This window comes from Protopterus annectens, chromosome 1.part0 (assembly GCF_019279795.1).
Source record: "Protopterus annectens isolate FY-2018-M chromosome 1.part0, PAN1.0, whole genome shotgun sequence".
NCBI classification, from domain to species: Eukaryota; Metazoa; Chordata; order Ceratodontiformes; family Protopteridae; genus Protopterus; species Protopterus annectens.
Window position 1 is genome coordinate 1746911966 of NC_056725.1, and position 20474 is coordinate 1746932439.

General features: G+C 38.4%; 1 protein-coding gene across 2 annotated transcripts in view; it reads right to left on the reverse strand.

Annotated features, from left to right (window-relative positions):
* Positions 1–20474, reverse strand: part of LRP11 (LDL receptor related protein 11) — a 730391-nt gene that overhangs the window by 524586 nt on the left and 185331 nt on the right. The gene's annotated exons all lie outside the window — the stretch shown is intronic.

The window sequence follows — 20474 nt, forward strand, 5'->3', positions numbered from 1 at the left end:
AGAAGCTAAGGAGTTGATTTTGGAAGATTAGGTTTAATGCCTATGTATACCATGGCTCAAACAATCAGATGTGCGTTACAAGTGTTTTAAAACTAAGATTGTATAAGGTATATGGTTTAAGTTTTGTTTTTTAAATTAGATATAATTTCAACTTTTTTAAAAAATGCTTTACTAACACTTTTTTTTGTAGTTTTGTGTAATTTTTTTAGGAATGATTAACTTTGTATGGATTAGTTGTGGTCATGTGACTTATGAACTAAGTATTTAAATGGGTATTTTAACTTGTTTAATTGATTCTGATGAAGTCTGGGATATATTCGGACAAAAACACTTAATAATGCTCACAACAAATTTGTTGTTCCTGTTGCCGCAGCCTGGTTCTATTTCCTTCTTTCAGTTTTGGTAGTGTGCTAACTGTATTTTTATAAATCACAGTAAACACAGTAACTATAAAATTTGTAGTATTTTAAAAACAAACAAAAAGTATCTGGAACCCACTGCAAACAGATGAACAACACAAATACTATGTTTACTGTTTATTAAAGGAATAAGTGCTTTCACGGTACAATCCCAATACCACTTCATCAGATAAATGAAAAAGTAAAAACAACTTCATTAAATAGTTACAAAAACCAATCAGCAGCATTAATCCCACCCCTAATTACAGTAGATATGGCAACAAAAGCAAAAAACACATAAAAACCCGGAAATATGAACCCCAACATTATACAGATACCTAACTAATAAAAATAGAATACAAACAAAACTACAGACTTGTTTTTATGTATCTATGGTTTTAAATCATGAATATTGATTGCTTTTGTTGCCATGTCTATTGTAATTAGGGGTGGGATTATGGTTGCTGATTGTTTTTTGTAACTATTTAATAAAGTTGTTTTTACTTTTTCATTTATCTGATGAAGCGGTGTTGGGATTGTACCGTGAAAGCACTTATTCCTTTAATAAACAGTAAACGTAGTACTCATGTTGTTCATCTGTTTGCCGTGTGTTCCGGATACATTTTGTTTGTTTTTGGGATTGCTTTAGTGAACTGTATCTAGATTTACTTGAGTGCTCAGTAGCCTTGTGGTGTGCTATTTGTAATATTTTGTAAACAACTTACAATATCTCAACAACTATTCAAGTTACACATATACTGTCAGCAACATTTTTTCATCTAGTGGAGAGCTTTCATATGAGGCTAATGAGTGCTATTTGTGCTACTTGGTTGTTGAGATATTTAGAAAAATGTGTAAATTATATCTGTATAAATGAATAGCAGCAAAAAACAACAGTTACTATCTATTCACCTGCACTAGACAGATGTCAAATATTAATGCAGCTGAGTTTGCTATTGAGTAAGCTTTAAGATGAAATATTTTCAAACCTTGTACCTAGCATGGTTTTGGAATTATTGATGTAAATATGAACAAGCAATATTTGACACCTGCAGGCATCAGTAGGAGTTAACTGCAGATGCACCTGGAGGTGTCACTCGGATGTAATGAGTTATAGCTGGCAGGAGTGTCTGGTGGCAGTCATAACTACATTATAGTCTGGGCAGAAGTGTATAGCTAGTAAACCTGTGCCAGCCTTTCCAAGTTTCCAAGGTGTGTGTGTGTGTGTGTGTGTCTGTGTGTGTGTGTGTGTGTGTGTGTGTGTGTGTGTGTGTGTGTGTGTGTGTGTGTAAATCAAATCTCAAAGAGTGTGTGTGTCAGCTACTTGGGCAGGGATACGAAGCACTGGTTGGACAGAATGGGTGCTGGAGATCTTGACTTGGACACTCAGCTGTGAGCTCAACTCTATAGCTGTGCCAGTGGGGACTCTTATTGGGGATCTGAAGAAAGAGGGAGAAACCATCCCCAGACTGATCGTGGTCTCTGTGTGCTTTTAAGGGAAACTGCACTTGATGCAGAGAGCTGCATCTGGAGATACTGTGTGTGTACCTGCTATCCTCCCAGTGAACATTCCCTACAAGTGCCAGTGGTGAGGATTGAGGCTCCTTGATTACTGGCCGAGAGCTGGGAAGGGTTGTCACAGACAGTATCAGCAGGAGATAGAGCAAGACAGTGTATCAAATAGCAGCATGAGGGTGCTAAAGGAGATCAAATAAGGTCAGCCCAGATGCCGCAAGCAATGAACAGATAGCATCCAAAAGATTAATAGTAATTCACTGTGCCTCATAACTGAGAGACAAACATGTGAGCGTCTGGGGTACAACAGTAGCATAATACATACATGATCTCAGTAAGGAGGGAACCAAGTACGGAAAAAATTCCGAAGACACCTCAACATTTATACAATAAGGTGGAAGGGGGCAGTTGCACTCACACTAAGGCAAGAAATACCAAACAACAGTAAAATGTCCCTATATTAATCCTGAAAGTACCAACTAAACAGTTACAATATAGGGAAGGTCCTTACTTAAGGCACTTTTTTGTGACTTCTCACTCTAATGCTCCCCTGGAGCTAAAATAACTGGGTGCCTTGTTTCTGCCTCGAAGCCTTGCCTGATCGTTGCTAGTAATGTCACTGTAGAAGGGGGACTTGAGCCTACTGTCCTTATACTTATGGTACTTCTTAGTGACCTCTCACTCTAATGCCCTCTGGAGCCGAAATAACTGTGTTGTCCTGACCCAGTATTCAGTATGACTCTTCCTAAACATCCATTGTCGCACATGCAGATAAATGTCTACACTTCACAACTCCAAGGCCAGGTGCCAGACATAAGATCCATTTTTAAGATCACATCACAGTGTGCTCCCCATCTTCATAGAGATCTGTACTAACTGTGAAACTACTTCAGCTCAAGGTGAGAAACCAAATGCTACAAGTCTTACAAAACTGTAACTCAATTAACACAAAAAGAGTCCGACTTTCAGATGTACATGGACATTCTGTCGGGGATGGATACATTTTCCTCACAAAGGTAAATTTTTACTAATTGGGTAGAGACTGCTGGATGCAGGTACCTATTTTTGTAACAATGGTAGAATTTAAGTGACTTATTCAAAGTCAGTATACAGAGTAGGCATTGAATGAATCACATTCTTAAAGTGAATTACATTCATAAAGGATTTCATGCAAACCTAACATGCTGCACACAGGATGAACAGCACTGAAGTGCCATATAATGTGAGATACAGATAAGACACACTTTATTTATTTCATTATAAAAGTAGTTTTGCAGACAAGAAACTATAATTTGGGATAAGGAAATGAGCTGAACGTGTAGTTGTAAAATAATGAGAAGTGGATACATCCAATATAAACTACACTGACAAGCCCCACTGTGATTACATCATGGACACACATTTAAATGTGTTTTGTTTGTTATTTTAAATAATTAATTATAGTTTTCAGAAACAGGATTACTATGGTTGGTCATGTTACATATTTTGACCATCAGGATCGTACAACCTAGGATATACTAGAAGAACCGATGTTGTCTTGAAACAACTCAAATTTGAAAAGGCAGAGAGATAAACAAAGAAAGAGCTGAATTTGTGTGTGCTGAAATGAAATTACATTATAAAATGTTAAGAACTATGTCAAGCAGTCTCCTAGTGTCTCTGAGACAATGTAAATTATTTGTCTACCTTTCTGCTTCTGTTTTGCTCTCTCTGCTCATAGCAGCTTTAACGTTATGAAGAGCTGAATCAGAAGGCTGAATGAGTTCAACTTTCCCTTTGTTTACATTGACAGAATGAACTTCTCTGTGAACAAAGGCTACAACATGGGGCCTCAATTACAGGCTAGCTGGTAGAAAAGAGTCACCCGATGAATAGGGCAATGAAGGGAGAGGATTCAGAACTACCAATAAACAGATGACTACATTTTGTAAACCACACTTGGTGTATTTTATGTTTCTGATGTGCAAATGAAAAAATGGTTATTAGGAAAACATTTAGATTTCCTGGTTCCATCCTGTTTTAAGGCCTGCTTTCAGGTTTTCTTTACTATATGAAGGTAATTCTCACATATTTATTTATTTACTTATTTCACATTTGTTAACCGGGTTGGTCCAGCTGAGCACAAGCCCATTTTCAGTGGAGACCCAAGGAGAAAAGCTCCAACAGTAATATTAAACATATTACACAGATGAGTGTAGCAATTAAATTAAAGAGTATAATAAACAGGACAAAAAAGAGTAGTAAGCATAATTACTGATATATACAGAGATATCACGTAAGAAGGATAATATATGATTTGACAAGGAAAAAGAAAGAAAGAAAAAATACTTTCTTTCTTTCGGCTTTTCCCGGTTAGGGGTCGCCACAGCGGAACTCCGGTCCGCTAATGATTGGCAGTAGATTTTTACGTGCTGGCTTGCCGGGCCTAACGCACAACCTTCAATGAAGGAATGCCCATTCATGCATGTCGCCACACGGAAGACGCTCTAACTGAGAATCGAACGGGCAACGTCTAACTGTGAGGCGACAACGCTACCGCAGCACCAAGCAAATAACATTTGTAAAGATTGATCACCTGTTTAAAATGGTGTGAGTGTAGCTGGCACACACTAGTACTCACTGAGTAATATTTTTTAATCAGACACCAATCACAGGCAAACAGTGGTAACAACCATTCAGACACTTTCACTTACTCAGGTTATAAGCAGTGTTGATACAAGGCCACACATTACTTCTTCTGCGCATCTAGTTTACACATAAATCATCTGAGTAAATGGTATGCACTATCAAAATGTTCTGCATGTCTTTGTATCTGTGATGCAAATACTGATACTTGTACTTTGAGTTACAAAAAAAAAATGCATAGTACTTGAAGTAAAACAATAACAAAACTGTTTTCTCTAAAGAAGTAGGGACCTATATGGAGATAGTCATTGTTTAAGATTGAGTGCAGACTGCAAAGTGCCCTGTAGTGCCTAGATGCTACTACACCAGAGAATCACATTCACCCTGCTTTCACAGAATGGGTATGTACCTTCACAGCTGCAGGTTTAAGATGTGTACATTGCCTTCTCCATGGGGCTCACTTTGGTCTGCTCTGTAGTTCGCATGTCCAGGACATTAATTAGAAATGCTTGGCATACTACCTGTACCCCTTAACTGTGTGAAGTACCACTAGTCCCTGAAGGATCAATGCTTCTGTAGCAGCAGGAACACACCGATGGGCATCAGTTTACTGAATAACAAGCTTCTACTATACCTGTTCTATTCTGTGACACAGACATCCATAATACTCAAATCAGAACATTACCTGCTTTTGCAGGTACAACTATCATTGTGTGATTAATTCTTCAGCTGTCACATGTATAATTTGTTAAATGAGTAGCCAGGCCCCATTAGGCACACAGTTGCCTCTTTAAAGGGGGTGACCTTAGAGCATGAATTTGGTTAAATGATTTGTTTACAGAATGGAAACTGTGGGAATCAAGCCCAAGGCTACAGGATTAAGATCATTAGTGGATCACAACCTTAACCATCTGCATTCATTATATATCTTCAAGACAACAGAAACCCAGTTTTACAGCTTCTGATAACAATTTGTAGACAGCATGCCTACGTCACTGTATTTGCATGATATGAAAATATTCACATACTGCAGGTTTTAGCCAATGAGAATTACCTATAGTTGTATGTTTCTGCTTCTTTGAGACTGGGAAAGATCTGAACGCACACTGAATTGTACATCATCCTAGTTTTACAGCATTAGGCCGAACGTCTGGGTCTGTACTCACAGGATGCCGGTCCTCTATTATCCTAACATCTACATCATCTTTCTGAAAACAGAAAAGTAGTCACACATGCAGACATTCATAGAGAAATGACATAAAAAGATAACAAATTAATTCAGGGAATCTATCTTCTCCCTTAGCAAATGTAAATTCATCAGAGCTCAAAAGAGTCGGCACTCTCATTTATTATGCAAATCCTTATCTTATAACCTCTAACAGTTTATTTAAGCTATATTTCCCTTATTTAAAGTCTAAAAACCATGACCAAAATCATGTACATGAAACCTGCAGCTGGAACTTCCGTACTGCTACTGGAACTTTGGTACAGTTGCTGGAACGTCGGCCCCAGTGCCTCATGTTATAGAGTTTCTGTTTTAACAATGTTGGACACTTGCTAGGATTGTCTCTCTTTAATTTCATGCACAAAGTGCTCAGACAAATAATTTTAAAGACAATGCATTCAAGCACTGAAAATTCAGTAGGTTAACTTTCATAATCTAGACAGAAGTATTGCCTGCAGATGTGGGTACTTATTAAGAAGAAATAAAAATGTCAAATTTCCAATGCTGTTAAAATTTCTGGACTATAGTGCAATGTAATGATGAAAGATTTTTTCACACATGACAACAACCCCTTTCTGACAAGTTAAGACCACTTCACAACACAGCAGTTTCTCATTCATGTTGACATGATTGTAGGCTACATGACTTCCCCATCTGACATGCAGAACAAAAGCTGTACTATAGGACTTTTTGGAAGAAAAGAACTATTCAGTAGTGCACATAACAGCATAGTATGTGTGGAGTCAACCACCTGGAAATTAACAGCAGGAAACAATAACGTATAAAGGGGTTCTCGTTTATTGTATTTCCTTTGTTCCTCCTGAATCACTTAACAGGAGCACTCTGCTGCTTTGAGTTTATTATATCACAAGAGATAAAAAACAGAAAACAGCACATGAAAAACTGTTACAGGCAGTTAGCTGTTTAGGTAACAAAACTGACAAAGGGGGTCTGAATAATAATTAAACAGTTCTTTCTTGTGTGACATGAAGCCAGACATTTTCTTCTATTAATATTTGTTTCCATATATATGAAATAGATAACAGCCGATTCTTACATGGAATGAGGCAGTAGAAAAAAAAACAGTAAAATCAGAAGCTGATTCTTAAGTAGGATCCTGTACACTAGATAGGTCAAGAGGTCCTGATGTGCTGACATAATCTATATTTCTGTTTTACTGTGTGTCAAAGTTTAGCAATATGAATTTGCTTAAATGTTTGAGAAATGACTGCCCAAGTATAATAACGTATCACCGGCAACAGGTAAGTTCAATTTTGAAAGTACTATTACAGCCATATAATAATTAGTGTAATAAACCTACTACAAATATTTATTATTATTTTATTTATTTGCAGTTTGTTTACCAGGAAAGTCCATTGGGCCTAGAATGAGCCTGTTTTCAATGGAGGTCTGGGGAGAAAAGCTCCAAATACAGTTGTCAATAAAATCACAGTATATGCTGCATGAATTACAATTAGCAAACTTTCCTGTACAGGAAGGCGTGTAAGAGGAATTATTTTCTACACAGATCAAATATGCACCCTAAATATGTCTATAGGAATGTCTTGAAAGGTCAGTTTTTTACAGCATCAGGATTAACCACTGCAGCCATGGATTTGCAGGATACCTTTGCTAATGTGTGCATTCAGCTGCTCAGCTGGATCAAGCTGTGGCTGAAGCATTGTCTTCCCGAAAAAGTAAAGCTAAACCTTATTTTGTGGTGCAGCTAATAATATACATAATGGTATGGCTAATGCCTCTGAATATGTTAGGTCCATATCTTATTAAATCTTATTAAAGTGACATTGATATTGTTTGTGATATTATTAAAAGAAATTGGTCAATTTTGATGTGCATTGAAGACATTAGGAAGCTGGTAGGTGATTCAGCACACTTTCCTTTAACAGCAAGAGGTCCCTGAAAAGGCACCTCTATTACAGTTTTTAAGCAGAATGTTCCATTTCAACATAACAGAAAAGGACCTCTTACATGCCCTAATTGTAATGTTTGTGCTAATATTTTGGCAGGTGACTGTTTTATACATCCTGAAAATGGACAAATGTGATTGGTTCAACTTGTTTTCAACTTGTAAAACGTCTTATTTAGTTTATTTATCAAACTACAGCAGGTGGGTGGCCGTGGTAGTGCAGTGGTTAGTATTGCTACCTCACAGCAAGAGGGTCTCCGGTTCGATTCTTTGCTGGGGTGCATTCTGTGCAGAGTCTGCATGTCCTCCCTACAGTCAAGTGGGTTTGTCTGGGTGCTTTGGTTTTCTCCCACATCCCAACAACATGCTGCAGGTGGATAGGACACTCTAAACTGGCCCTAGGTGTGTGTGACTTTTGAGGAAGGTTGGGCACCGGGCTGGCAACTTGACACCGTAAAACTCCACTGCCGATCTTTCTGGGGATCATTGTTCCACTGTGGTCACCCTTAATGGGAAAAGGAGAAGTATTTGCTCCACATTTTATGGGGCAAAACTAATTGTACCCTTAGAGAACTTGTTATTGTGCAACAACATAAGTTCTCAACACAACTTTGAGAGGTGATAATGTTACAAATTTTACAGAGTGTGCAGATAACAGGTGGATTGTAGAACTGCATTCTACTATGGGTTCAGATATAAATGAAGCTACATCTTTAAAGCCCATGTTGAAGTTAGGTGATTTATTTGTTGACTATTTTAGTATAAATGTGATTGGATGGTTGTCTGGTTTATGGTCTGAGAGCATGTCTATTTTAGGTGTGAAAGCATTTACCAGTTTAATAAAGTTGATATTTCATTTTGCTCTGTCGGTCCATGGTCTGTGATTCTTGTTGGATTTTGTGACAATTAATTATATAACAAAATCAGATGCTATATTGCTTTGAATTCTTTCATCCATTCTTTAGGCACAGCACAGGAAGTAGCCTAAATGTATATGGTTTAAATATTTTAAAATTACTTTCTTTCAAACTTCACCACAGTGTCAGTGTAATAGATGTTTCTGGAAGTCAGGTCTGTTTTGAAATGCGCAAGCAATCAGGAGTTGCCATTCTTACAGCAGCTGTGTGACCTATAAAGATATGGTTAATCACTGTGAAGCTCGATTGGATGAACCAGATTATCTGACTCATAACTTATCAAAATATTTTTTATATAGGTGAAATACCACACATCCTCACCCAGACACAATGCTTTGCCTCGTGGACCTGCTTAAGTAACATAAATAACCCTACGGTTACAAAACCTAGGACTAACCTGCCAAACCTTTAGCCAAGTGATCTGAATACGTGGACCTGTCAGCCTGAGCTTTGATTACAAGTGATGTGATCATAAATCAAGAAATTGATCTATAATTTTATTTATTTTCAGAAACTAAGTGGTCTAGACCAAATAAACCCTTTCTAGACATGACTTAGTTACAACAGAAAGAGAATCTAAACAAATACTAACAGCATACTAATGAGGCAACTAACATCAACAAGGAAACGGTGTAAAAAACAGTTTAGCATAGCTGAGCAGGGCAAAACTGAGTACAAACTGGTTATAGTATATTTATGCAAATGTACAAATTCAACTCAACAGTGAAATTAATCAATAAGGGAGAGGTATACCAACATGCTAAACAGAAAAGCAGTTAATAGCATTAACAGCACACATAACTTGGAATAAAATGGTGGAGCTGTTACTTAATCACAGATGATAGCCAAATTAGAAAATAGAAGTAAAAAAAATAAATAAATAAAGAATTGTGAATAAAATAAAGATACAAATGATCATATATGGGAATAGAGTAAATTAACAGGTATAATGGATGAGTGATTAATGTCTGTTCGTGTCTATTTAAATTACCACAATTTCTCTTTCACAGGTAGGTTCTTTTTTTTTAATTACTCCAAGGCTTTTGGGTTTCTAATACCATGACGGGAATGGATCGCCTTCCTAAGTCAAAGTATTACTAAAATTCATGAAATTAGTATTGTTTTAATCTTTGATGTTAGCCAAAAGTGCTCTTCGCCGAACTGACTCTTCTGCAATACATACAGAGTTACATGTACAGGTAACATATCTAACTATGTCTGTAAATTATTTTTTTATAAACCAAGAGGAAACTTTGCAGTGTGGAGGGTGTGATGTTCACTTCCTGAATTATGTTAAGCACCTAGTTCAGTAATAAAAAATGAACTGTAAAATACATGCTACAAAATAAAATAGAAATAGTACATAGTCCACAGCTGAGTTAAAAATGGAATATCCTTTATTGAAACACACATATTTGTTTATGTTTTATTGTTGAACCTTTATCAATTCCCAAATATTTATACACCCCCTCTTGCTCAGGTTCTTTTATATCACATTCCTGTCCCAGACTGATATTTTTTTGGTGCTGCAGTTTTCTTGCTTTAAGACCAAATGACATACTTATATAATCTGAGAAAGTTTTGATCATTTGCAGATGTGCTTTCAGTTCCTCATCTGATGAACTATACAGTTTTAAATCATCCACAAAAAGAAGATGAGAAGTCTTTACACTTTGTTGTTATCTGGGAGCCAAATCATAGCTATCATCTAATGTAGACAGCTTAATGGGTTAAGGGCAAGACAAAAGAGCAGTGGTGAAAAAGAGTTACCCTGGAATATCCTCCATTGAATTTTTATCCCTGTGATAATTTGTCCTTTATCATGGCTTAGCTGCAAAGTGGTTTGCCACTGTTCATGCTGACTGTAATGTAATCAATCAAAGTAGGGTATATCTTATATATTTTTAAGCACTCTTTCATCCATGAATGTGGTATGTTGTCAAATGCTTTTTTGTAGTCTATCCATACCATAATTAGATTCTTCCCTTTTTACAATTCTCCATTATGACTTTATTTAACAACAAATGATCCTTTGATCCATATGACTTTCTTTTTTCACAGTTTTGTTTTATTGCCGTGACTGAGTTTTCTTCTAAACGACTATAAACTCTGTCAGCATCAATTCCAGTGTATAGTTTATACATCATTGAAAAGCAAGTTATTGGTCTATAGTTTTTAAGATATCCTGCAGATTCACACTTAAGGAAGAGTATTGTTTTACCTGTTGTTAATCAGGCTGGCATCTGTTTGGGTTGTGCATATAAATAGTTCTTACTCATGGCTAAATTTTCATGTAAAGATATTAATAATTTTAGTAACTTCTGCACAGCTCGAACAGAGTATAAAACAGGTATAGCCCACACGTATATTCAACACAAATTCCAGGCTAAATCCACTTGTAACAATGAAAACAATTCTTTTATTAAAAAATTCGGTTTAGCGCTTTCATCTGTAAAATCAGACTTCCTCAGAACTAAATAGAATACTTCCTATCCACATTTAAATAACCTTTTTGGCGCCACGAATTCAGGTATAGCTCTTAAAGAGACATAAGCATGATAACTCCATGTAACACTTGCTGCTATACTCAAAACAGCTGGCAATCAAATAAAATAAACTGATAATAAATAATTACCGTAAAACTGTTGACAATAAAAAATGTACATACTACACATACAAAATTCATCAAAAAAAGCATACTATGAGTGTATATAATAATAAACTGTATAATATGATAAAACACACACATCAAATGATGCTAGATAAAAGATATACTAAATAAAAATATTGACATTTCTACAACAATCAAAGCATCATGGCATCATCCAAGATCTATCTATGCCATTATTAAAAATGGTTTAATGCTTATGTTTTCATTAATACCAGGTGACTTAATAGCGTCTGTCAAAATTTGCCACTTACTTTCTTTCATAGGTTCATAGGTTCATAGGTTCATAGATTAGTACTAAGCTAACTGCCCTTGCGAGCCATTTTAAGCCTAGCCAATTATCCCTTGTGAGACTCAAACCCTGCACCTTGTGTTTGTAAGGCAAACACCTTAACCATTAGGCCACCCTCCCAACCCTAGCTAATAATGCTTTCCAATTTCCCCATAGGTAAATACTTCAACATTATCTATAATGGCAAATTTAAAGCCATGTAATTTGCCATACGTAGATATGTGTTTATAAAGTGCATTGTTGTTATCTTTGACATTGATCTTATAGAGGTGTTCATATATTCGTCTCCTAAGAGCTCTCTCTGTTTTACCTATATAAAATGCACTGCAGGCATAACATGTAGCAATATATACAACTTGTTTAGTGCTGCAATTGCCCGCTCTGCATTTAATGTTAGTCTTATTAATATCACCTAAAGTACAGTTTTGTACCTACCATAAATGTAGATGTTCGAGGATTCCCTTGCTGCAGTCCTGACTATTGGGTATAGTCCGCGTCCCAGTCGGCCCGAATACCAGAGTATAAGGCTGACGTCGGTCATGGCGCCTTAGACTGACGTCAGTACGTCAGGGTACTAATGCGCATGACCAGTCTTTTCTTGCCCCAGATGTCAGAAGACCCAAAAGACAAGTTCCAAAACAACCTGCACCAATAAACATGTACAATATATACAGTAATATATATACAAAAATATAAGCATGTAAAGGCACCTACACAACCACCCTGAAACACAGAGGGGAAGGAGGGAGTGGACTGCAGCAAGGGAATCCTCGAACATCTACATTTATGGTAGGTACAAAACTGTACTATGTTCTTCGTCTTCCCTTGCTGCAGTCCTGACTATTGGGTAGAATCCCAAAGCAGAGGTAAGGGAGGCTGGCAAATTATAAAGTAGCAGGAGCTGACAACATGCCTTGTAAAACAGCTGTGGCAAAACCAGCTCTAGTCTTAGAGTATATAGGCAGGTGATAATGCCTAGAGAAAGTATGCACTGAACTCCAAGTAGCTGCTTCCAGAATATCCTTAGTTGCCACCCCTTAGAAATGCTGTTGAAGTGGCAGTAGCCCTAGTGGAATGAGGCCTAATCCCAGCTGGAACCTCTTTGCCATGATGGGAATAACAAAATGCAATGCAAAAGCCAATCCACCTAGAAATAGTTTGTTTTGACACCGGTTTGCCCTGTGAACTTAAAGCAAAAGAAACAAGCAACTGCTGAGACTGCCTAAAATCTTTAGTCCTGCTCAAATAATAACGCAATTGCCTGTGTACATCTAAAGTGTGCAAAATCTTTTCCCCTTTATTTTGAGGATCTGCAAAAAACGTAGGCAAATGAATAGTTTGGTTTAAAGCCACACTAGAAACCACCTTAGGCATAAAGGAAGGATTAGTACGTAATGATACCCTGTCCTTATGGAAAATCAAAAGGGCTCTACTGCCATAAGGGCCTGCAACTCAGACACCCTTCTTGCAGAAGTAATAGCCAACAGAAAAGCCGTCTTCCATGACAAATATTTCAATTCAGCAGTAGCTGCCGGCTCAAAAGGTTGTAGAGTAAGTTTTTCCAACACAAAATTGAGATCCCAAGCAGGAGTAGGAGCTCTACGTGGGGGTCTTATATTCTTTGCCCCTCTAAGAAACTGCTTGAACAAAGGATGCGAAAACAAAGGTGGGTCACAATCATAGTGAGCTGAAATTGCTGCAGCATGAATCTTTATGGAAGAGAAAGACAAACCTTTGTCCAACAACTCAGTAAGATATTGAAGAGCCACACTCAAATTAGGCTCTGAAATCTCCAAATTCTTTGCTGTACACCAAAATAAAAATCTCTTCCATTTTTCTGCGTACACTCTCCTAGTACTAGGCCTTCTAGCTTCCAAAATCACATTTAAAACTTGTTGAGGAAGCTGAGACCTTCCATGTTTCAACACAGAATATGCCAAGCTGTGAGATGGAGAGATTGAAGCTTGACATTGAGCAGATGACCGTCCTTCTGAGATAACAGATGAGGAATCAGAGGTAAAGGCCATGGAGGCTTCTTTACAAGACTCCTTAGAAGTGGGTACCAGTGTTGCCGAGGCCAATCTGGAGCTATCAAAATCATCCTTGGCCTGTCCTGTCTGACCTTTAGTAATACCTTTGGAAGAAGAGGTAGAGGTGGAAAAGCATAGACATGAAGGTTTTTCCAACTGAAAGACAGAGCATCCACTTTCCAAGCTGTGTGATGAAACCCCTTTGTGCAATACTTTGGCAGCTGGTGGTTTAGTGGAGAAGCGAACAGATCTATGTCTGGAGTTCCCCATGACACTGTCAATTTCTGAAATACATGAAGATCCAGTTTCCACTCGTGGGGATCCATGATTTGTCTGCTTAATACATCTGCTAGGGAGTTCTGTGCTCCTGGCAGAAACCTTGCCTGAAGAGTCAGTTGCAGGCTTAACGCAGTCTCCCATAAAATCATTGCTTGCCTGCATAGAGGATAAGAATGTGTTCCCCCTTGCTTGTTGATATACCACATGACAGTTGTGTTGTCTGTCAGAATCAACACCTGCCCTGGAAGAAGTAACTCCTTGAACGCCATCAATGCAAACTGGACTGCTAACATCTCCTTCATGTTGATATGTAGATGCTGTAGTCTGGCAGGCCACTTGTCTTGTATCCACTTTCCATTTAGATGAGCTCCCCAAGCAGTGTCCGAGGCATCTGTCGTTAAAATCTGACTCGCCTCTGGCCGGGTCACAGAGAGTCCCTTGTTTAGGTGACATTCCTGAGCCCACCACAAGAATTCCTTTTGAAGGCAAGGTATTATTTGAATGACAGTGTCCAAATCTTGGCAGTGCTGTGTCCATACATTTTGAGATACCATTGCAGCTTCCTCATATGCAGTTTGGCATTGGGAAGCACCAGAATACAAGATGCCATGAACCCTAATGCTTGAAGGACTGTCCTTGCAGTCAGCACGGACTGATGAGATAGTTGATGGAAGTAAAGTGACAGACTCTCTTGTTTGTCCGGGGTTAAAAGGCCATCTGGGCTGCTGTATTCAGTCTCACACCCAGAAAGCACATGTCTTGAGAGGGTACTAGACTGGACTTTATTTCGTTCACAGAATACCCTAGGCATCTTAGCACTGCTATGACATATTCCAGATGCTGTAGAAGGTGTTCTTTTCTTGAGCCAGAATCAGGCAGTCGTCCAAGTAAGGATAAATTTGAATGCCTTGAAGCCTGAAGTAAGCTATCACTGGAGCCAGAACCTTTGTGAATACTAGTAGATAAGCCAAAGGGCAATGCAGAGAACTGATAATGAAAATCTCCAGTTCGAAACCGCAGATACTTTCTGCAACTTAGCCTTATGGGCACATGAAGGTAAGCTTCCTTGAGATCCAAAGTTACCATCCAGTGATCCTTGTCCAGCAGAGGTAACAGTTGCTGTAACGTCAACATCTTGAACTTGGGAATGTCCAGATAAGTGTTGAGGATAGATAAATCCAAAATTGGTCTCCACGTGTTCCCCTTCTTTGGTACTAGGAACAGGCGAGAATAAAATCCGAAGCCCCTTTCTGACACAGGGACTGGCTGAATAGCTCCTATCTGGAGTAACTGAGAAACGTGCTTGAGAGCCTCTTTTCTTTGTGGAGGAGGAACATCTGGCATGCCTTTGAAAGGGGGCATTGTGTGGAAATAAAATCTGTACCCGTGATGAATGATATCCAGCACCCATCTGTCTTGAGTGATTAAATCCCAATTTTCTTTGAAAAGAGACAATCTTCCTCCCAAAGGAGCTGCCAGACGAGTCCACTGGCAGCTGAAAAGGCAGGTCATTGGTTCTGCTTACGAAAGGACTGACCCCTGCCCTCACCAGAAGTCTGAGCAGGTGAACTGTCTGATCTAGGCCTAAACGAACCTTGAGCCCTGCCCCTACCACGTCTAGATCTACCCCTAGACTGGGAACCATAAGCAGGATATGTCCACCCTTTAGCAGGCCAATTTCTACTAAACGAGGTTGCACCTGCAAAAATCTTTAACAGTCTGCATAGACTTAGCTTTGTCCTCCATTTTCTTTAAAACTGCTTCCACAGGCGGTCCAAACAACACATCAGACTGTAAAGGAGCATCCAAAATCCTGGTCTTAACATGCTCAGCTAAATTCTGATCCTTCAACCATGCATGTCTGCGAAGAACAGAACTAGTAGCAGCCACCCTCGAGGAGGCCTGAACAGCATCAAAACCACACTGCAAAGAATGCTTACCCACTTGTTCAGACACATGAACCAAATCCAGCAATTCTTTACACTCAATACCTTCCGCCAAAGCATCCACCTTAGATTTCAATTGTGAAAGGAGATAATTCTGATATTTCAGCATATGAAATTGACAATTCAACGCCCTCATGGCTAGAGTGGAAGAAGTATACTTTCTTACCCCACCTATCCAAAGCCCTTGCCTCTTTATCAGAGGGTACAGGATTTTTAACAACAGAAGCTTTAACACCTTTAGGCCCCTGAGAAACAGTTTCTGGGTCCGCCCTGGGACTCTTAAACAAATACTTATGACACCCTATAATACCTATCAGGCTTAACAGGAGCAGGAGGCAAGGAATCAGGGTTCAGAGAAGCCTCTGCAAAACATCCTCCACCACATTCAACACAGGAGGAATAGCTAAGGGCCTATGCTGAGGTAAAAACAAGAATTCCCTAAGCCTTTTCTGGAGTCAGAGTAATCTTGGCCTTCCCATTTAAAGTGCTCCCTCATGGAGTGAAGAGTCTCTGAAAATGAAAAATCCTCAGGAGGAGAAGCTGAAGGAGTGGAATCATCCACATCAGAATCAGAATAAGCAGGAAACTCTTGCAAGTCTTCCACAGAAGACTCTGAAGCCTGTGAACACTGTTCAAAACTATCAAACTCCTGTTCCACCCTAGGCCTCTTATCAGGTGGGGCATAGAACCTCTAATCAGAGTAATCAAATCTTCAGCCATTTTAAGCATATGTTTCTTAGGCACAGAGCCCGAAATGCTAGGAGAAGCCCCTACAGAAGCTGAACTTGGCCTTCCTCTAAAAGAGGCTCTGGAAACAGAAGGAGAGGCCCTAACTACCTTGGGAAGAGAGGGAAGAACAGTTACCTGAGAAGCCCCCTCAGCCTGGCCTACTTCCTGAGAGGGCACATCCTGTAACAGTAAAGTATCTGCCTGAGACTCCATAGAGACTCCCGGCAAAACCTCTGGCTCCCCTGAGCCTTCTAAAGGACCGACGTCCGGGACTGCCGGTTCCTCACCCCTAGACTTCACTGTTTTGTCCTTGCGCTACTTAGATGAAGCAGGCGCCGGAGCATCCGGCGGCATAGTATAATTGCAACGCTTCCCAAACACTAACCTAGCACAATCAAGCCTCCTCTTAATAGTGATTAAATCTAGCACAAGAGCGGCAACCAACAACGCGTGCTCAGGCCCTAAACAAGGTATACACAATGTATGATAATCCCTATGCGGTATCTGCTTCCCACAAGAAATACAGTTATTCACTTTTTCTGACATCCGGTAATATACTGAGGCAAGAAAAACCAAAATGTTCCAACTCTGTACTCGGTCTGAAACTGAAAATCTCAGAACGCCAACCTGCACTCGCAAAATTGCTTCTGCATCGGACCATGCGGCAAAAGACTGAGGAAATGACGCCGGTCATGCGCATTAGTACCCTGATGACCCTCTGGTATTCGGGCCGACTGGGACGCGGACTATACCCAATAGTCAGGACTGCAGCAAGGGAAGACGAAGAACATCTTTATACTTCCTACCTCATTAATAGCATAACATTGTTTACAAGTTCCGCATTTTTTGGTTCCCATCGAGGGCTTCGTATTATATACATTTTTGTATTTAGAAGCTCTCTCCAACAATTTTTTAATATTGGGTGCTGTTTTATATACAAAACTTGGATAACTTCCCAAAATGGAAGCTGTATCGTCATTTACTGTGATTAAATTCCAGTGCTGTCTTACAATATTTCTAATGTACTCTCTATATGGTGTACACATCAAAACACAGACACGATTACAGCATATACCGACATCGTAGTTTCCCTTCTTTTTATTGTTATTTTTCATGTGATCTAATGACTTCCCCAATAAGGGGGCAATGCAAAGGTGTGGCTATGGGAGCATCTTGTGCTTTCAGTGGTCTGACAGCAACAAAATAAAATATATCCATGGGTCATTGTTTATGTTTTTATTCACTCATTTGTTCACAAGCAGAGATCTGAGGTATCCTCAGTCATGCAGGCAACAGTAATTCTGGTCATGTGTGAATGTTCTGTGTGGTGTGTGTGTGTGTGTGTGTGTGTGTATGTGTGTGTGTGTGTTTGTGTGTGTATATATGTATGTATGTATATATATATATATATCTATATATATATATATATCTTTATATCTATATATATATATATATAGATATATATCTATCTATATATATATATCTATCTATATATCTATATATATATATATATATACACACACACACACAGATGGGAGTTGCAATGGTTTGCACTGTATGGTTTTGACAGCAGCAAGTTGAAATACATTCATGGGCCATTATTAATGCATGTATTCATTTGATTGCAAGCAGAGATCTGAGGTATATGCAGTCATATAAGTGTCTGTAATTATGGTTAAATCTCTGTGTGCTTGTGTGGAGGTTGAAATGGGTTCCACTGCAAAGGGTCTGATAGTAGCAAGCTAAAATACATTCTTGAGTTATTGTTTATGTTTTTATTAATTGAGTCATGGTGGTTGTAACTGTGGTCACATGTGTAGACTCCACAGCTTCCAAAGCAAAGTTTAATAACTGTGCAGTCCGTTCGACTCAGCACAGCCCAGCCACAAGGTGAAATAAAAACATCCAAGTGTTACACACAAAAAAGGCAATTGCAGTAAAATCCACACAGTACAAAATACAAGGTTAAGCGCTTTCACCTAACAAAGTGACAGGCTTCTTTAGAACAATTACAACACTTTCTAAGTCATGATAATATAAGCTACAAATTCAAAAGAACCAATGACAAGCTGTCAATTAACTTGTACATAGATTTAAAAAGATATTACTTAATTGTTAATTAAAATAAACAAACACACTTGAAATCTCTTCAACAGCTTCCTAAAATACATTCAAATAATAAAATTAATTTCAATAATACACATCCTTACAAAAAAATATATTGAACTAATAATGTTATATTTAAAAAGTTATACATGCTGACTTCATAATTTAGCTGACCTCAGTTTCAAAACACTAGTGATACTTATAGAGTCATTTAACCCGGGGGGCTTCCCAGCATCCAATTGTATCTGCCAGTATAATTCTCTGTACTCCAGTTTACACTTCCAGTTGCCACCTCTGTCATCAATTGAAACTTACTCAATAACCATAAACTTAAATTTGTATTTAGAACATGTTAGTGAATGTTTATAAAGTGCACTAGTTTCTTTTTCCTTAGGAATATCATATGTGTGTTCATACATTCTTCTCCTGAGGTTCCTCTCTGTTTTTCAACATAAAAGCTGCAACATGATTCACACACAACTAAATACACCATCCTAGTACTATTACAAGTGTAGTAACCATTACTTCTCACCCTAAAATTCCTCGCTGTTAATTTCACCTCTTCTTTCCCCAAAATATACCTACATTAGTTACATCTTTCACACCTGTAAGTACCTTTCCTATTTTTCTGTCTGTTATTGTAATTGGTGCTACCTCTTTCAAACCTTTCTTTTAGGTTTAAGTCCCTGTTTTTAATAAATTGTGGTACATCCGGAATCAAACACCCAGTTTCCTCATGTACTTTCAAAATGCCCCAATGTTTTCTGATAATCCCCTCCACTTCAAAAGAATTGTCTGTAAAAGTGTGGATAAAGGCACTATCATATTCTACCTGCACATGGTTTTTGTTAGTTGAAATATCACCAGCTTTCCCTAACAATGGAGAATACTTCGCTATTCTATCCCAAGTAAACTCTTCAATCAAGGTTTTCACCATGTCAGTGGGGCATCTCCTCTGAATAAATAATTATTTAATAAATTCCACTTCCTGATGGTACACCCTATCCTCACTACACATCCTCGAGGCTCTAATAATCTGCCTCTTCACAATACCCTTTTTCTGGAAGTAAGGGTGACTACTTTCAAAGTGGAGATATGAGTTAGAGAATGTGTGTTTCCTGAAAATTCTAGACTGGAAACAGTTGTTTGTTAAATCCTTATATAATGTAATATCCAAATAATTGAGCTCCTGAAGGGATACTGTATAGGTAAATCTCAAAAAAGAGGTAGTACCATTAATGTAGGTCAAGAAGGCAGTTAATTCTTCCATAGATCCCCCTCCCAAAGAATACAAATTTCGTCAAGGAATCTAGTATAATAGACAATATGACTTGACCACTCTGTATCCAAGATATATTTTTTCTCCCAGTAATATAATACTAGGTTGGCATATAGGGGGGCACATGCTGCCCCCATAGCCACACCACTTTCCTGTTTGTAATATTCACCATTAAAAAAACATATAGTTGTTTTTAAGGTAGTTTCCAGAAATTCAATGATCAAGTTAATAGTGTTAGCATCCAAGTATCCAACTTCAGTCAACACTTCCTGAAACCGTTCCAGACCTGTACCATGTGGAATGCTGGGAAATAATTCCACAACATCCACAGTAACTAATTGCACTGTGTTACTATATATATCAAAGGTCATATTCCTTAAGAAATCCCATGAGTCCTTAGTAATGTGTTTTATAGAACCCAAGAATCTCTTTAAGTGGTAATCCACAAATATGGCCAAAGGTTCTGTAATGTAACCAGCCCCTGAAACAATAGGTCTGAAAGCCAAATTTTCCGTTCCCTTGTGTGTTTTAGGTATCC